The 3,664-nt window shown below is 31.4% G+C and overlaps 1 long non-coding RNA gene across 1 annotated transcript; it reads left to right on the top strand.

The window, feature by feature from the left end:
- Positions 1-1,322: 1,322 nt before the first annotated feature.
- On the top strand, positions 1,323-2,600 carry LOC147811832 (uncharacterized). The gene is made up of 2 exons (XR_015432878.1): positions 1,323-1,595; positions 2,456-2,600. It is a non-coding gene; the product is annotated as an uncharacterized LOC147811832 (long non-coding RNA).
- The last annotated feature ends 1,064 nt before the right edge of the window (positions 2,601-3,664 follow it).

Genomic DNA, 3,664 nt, shown 5'->3' with positions numbered 1-3,664 from the left:
ATGGGCTATTGGCGACGGTCTGGGAAACATCCATGAGGATGATCCGAAGACATGCCATCACAATTTTGATCCTCTGCAGAAGGGATGGCACCCCCGTTTGGTAGCCCGACGACCTGCGCGCGAAGTCGAGCACTTTACGGTAGAACAGTTTAACGAAGACCAATACCGCACACCCTCGGTCCCTACGCAGACTGATCCAAGTGGTCACCCACCCGCACACTGACCGCAGCCAGTGATGCTTGACTTCGGTGATCTGCTGGGAACCGTGTCTTAACGATCAGCCCACTGCGAGACCTAGTCAAAGCAATAGGTCTATAGCTAGTGGTTTCTTCGGGGTTTTTACCTGGCTTTAAAGTGGGAATTACATAGGCAGTTAACCATTTTTTAGGAAAAACTCGTTCAATCCAAATGCGATTGTATAATTTCAGGAGAAGACTTGAAATTTTATCCGGAAAGTTTTGAAGCATAGAGTAGTGAATTTCATCAGGACCTGGAGTTGTTGGGTGGGTACTTTTTAAAGCTATCTGAAGTTCGTTAAATGTAAAAGGTTCGTTGTAATTACTATTTGTTTTCTTAGGTGTCAGTTTTATTTTTTCTTGATTTCTTTTAATTGAAGCGAATGGTTCTTTGTAGTTAAAAGAGCTAGAAAATATAGCAAAAGCACCTGCAAGGGCGTTTGTAATATCGTGTATATGTGAGATAGTTAAATTATTACACTTAAGAATAGAATATTATGTACTGTATATTTAACAGAAATCGTCCTTATTTTATTCCAGATTATGTTTGATGGTGTGTTATACTTTATGGAAGAGATATAGTTTTGCCAGGAAGATTTTGGAGCATTTCGTCGAGTTTTTCGGGCTGCTGATTTTGAAAGTAATCAGGTTATCAGTAGTTGGATGTTTACGAAAAGTCTGCCAACACTGTTTTTGCTTTCTTTGTGCTTTTTTACAATCATCGTTCCACCACGGTTTTGGGTGTTTTGGTAATTTTGTGGATGACAATTTTGAACTATGTTTGGTTGCTTCAAGTACCATATCTGTGAAATGATCAACTGCAAGATTTATATCAGCTTGGTTTATTAAGCTTTCATCAATATGTATGCAGGTGGTGAATTTTACCCAGTTTGTTGTCTTCAATTTTATTCGTGGTGTTTTGGATAATATATAGTTGCTATTGCCTGAGTGAGTAAATGGCTATATCACACGAGAGAAAATATGTGCAACTGCAAGTGTAAGTGCAACTGTAAGTGAAATTTCTCCAAAAATTGCTCGTGTGATATAGAAATCACGGTTGCACGAAATATCTGCAACCATTCAGGCAATTTCTTTCATGAACCAATCAGATCGTTTGCTTTTATGACGTTTCAATTTTATGTGATGACGTATACAAATGTAAATAAAAATGGCGGCGACGTTGGTGAAGAGTATGATCGGATGAAATTTTTTTATAGGCGAAACGGAACAGTTTTTTAGTTTAATAATAACATTTTCTTTAAAATCAAAGCATTAAAAATACTTTCACACGATGAAATAACCATCTCAATGCAGTTGATGTACTACCATAACAGGAACCTGCACATCATTTTAGTATCGGTGAGTATAGTACACTATTTTCTAGATAAATTTTCTTTTAAAATATTTATTTATTTTAAGCTAATAAAATTAAAACTTATTATAATTTGTTCCGATCAAAGTTTTAATTACTTTAAATGGAAATCATTTCTATTTTTATATATGTAAAGATTTATACTGGTGAAAAGCTTTACTTTGAAATATTCGCCAAGCAACTCGCCAAACTTTGTTACATTATTATAACATAAAATATAATAATGATTATATTTCTTTATTTTCAAATTTTAAACTTTATTACTGTTGATTGTAAAAGCATGTGTCCGATTATTTGAAATTTTTTTATTATTATAATTATTTGTGAATTAATTATTTTATTCTTCCCTGAGAATTCTTTTAATTTTTGAAAATCTAAAATGCAAATTTCCAATCTCCTTGTCTGTTTCTACATTCATCCCCTCTAATCTTTTTTTTTTTTGTGTGTGTGATGATTTACTAATGATACTTTACTTTTTATTTATACTTCACATTTATATTTTGATACTTAGCTTTTCTACAATGACAGTAAGTATGTAAGTGTACCTTACTAATTTTTCAATATACATAAATTTTTAATAGTCTTCGATCATAAATACAATCTATTTTTCTTAAAACAAATTTCAATCCAAACATAAGAACTACAAAACCAAATATACCTGCCATATTTCATTAGTGTATAGAATAATCTTAGAACTCTAATCAAAATATCTGTCAAACTTAAAATAAGTTTAAAGGGGATACCTAAGGACTTAAATGATTTCAAATTAATGGTATTTAATCTCTCTTATTCTAATAATGTGTTGGTAAAATTTTATCATGAAAGTGATTTCTTTCTTTTATTTCAGATATTTCGTATAATCCTGTAAGGTTTGTCTGGTGAAGAAGGAAAGAGATGCAATACTGTTTTTATGAAAGAAATTAAAAAATAAGAAATGAAAATGAATAATGTTCTAAATGTTTCACTTGACAATAAATGTTTTGTTTTTTAAATTGATTCTTGTATTATTTAAAATGCAAAACAAATCACGTAAAAGTCTGTAACAAAATAATTTGATACATAAAAAGTATGTTCTTAATAAAATATTGTTTTTTTTCATAGTTATAAATAAATTTTAATTTATATACTGTATATTACAATAAATTTGTCCTAAAATAAATCCTATAATTTTTAATTAAATTATCTCATATCAATAAAGAATGTTTTAAATTTTACAATAATAAATGGTAAGTATGACATTGAAAATCCTGTTATATTCAAAAATCAATTTTACTAAGAAATTGGAAAAAATAATTTTCATAAAAGTGATATTCCTGATATGCAATGTGTAAATGAATAAAATTGATGATCCCTTAAAAACTAAACTAAACTCAGCGGCGCGACAGCCCACAGAGGGCCAAGGCCTTCTGTGCCCACCTCAGTTTTCTTGTCCTTTGGGCTCTGGGATGCAGGAGCATTTGTTCCGGTTAGGTGTTCAGCCATACGTGAAACCCCCAGTGTTTAGCTCCCAAGTATGCTTGGTACTCATTTATCGACCCACTGAAGGAATGAAAGGCTGAGTCAACCTTGCTCGGCCCGAGGATCGAACCAGGGACCTGTGGCACGACAGCGCGAAGAGCTACCGCTCAGCCACCGGGCGTGATGATTCCTTAATGCAATGTAAATTAATTTGATGACAATAAAATTCTGACACATTGTAGTATAGACAAGTATAGACATTATTTATTATGTATTTTTTAGACTAAATTAAAAAAATAGAATTGATTTGATAGAACTAATAGTTTTGATGTTATAAATATTTTATGAGCAAAAGGAAAGTCAAAAATTGTATATTTCATACGTTAAACCCTCATTTCTTCTAAAGAATTATTTCAAAGGACTATGTTTTTTAATTAAGCTTAAAAAATTAAATTTGAAGAAATGCCTTACTTGTTTAGATAGCAATGTCAGTTGCATAAAATGGTATAAGTCATAAAATTGTCCTTTCTACATATGAAACTTTTATAAATTTTCGAGTAGCTAAACTATTAAATCAGACAGCTTGTTTTTATTCTCA

Source organism: Parasteatoda tepidariorum, chromosome 4, assembly GCF_982258835.1.
Source record: "Parasteatoda tepidariorum strain Cologne lab strain chromosome 4, Ptep-v5.0, whole genome shotgun sequence".
Taxonomy (NCBI): Eukaryota; Metazoa; Arthropoda; class Arachnida; order Araneae; family Theridiidae; genus Parasteatoda; species Parasteatoda tepidariorum.
This window is presented reverse-complemented; position numbering and strand designations above follow the sequence as displayed.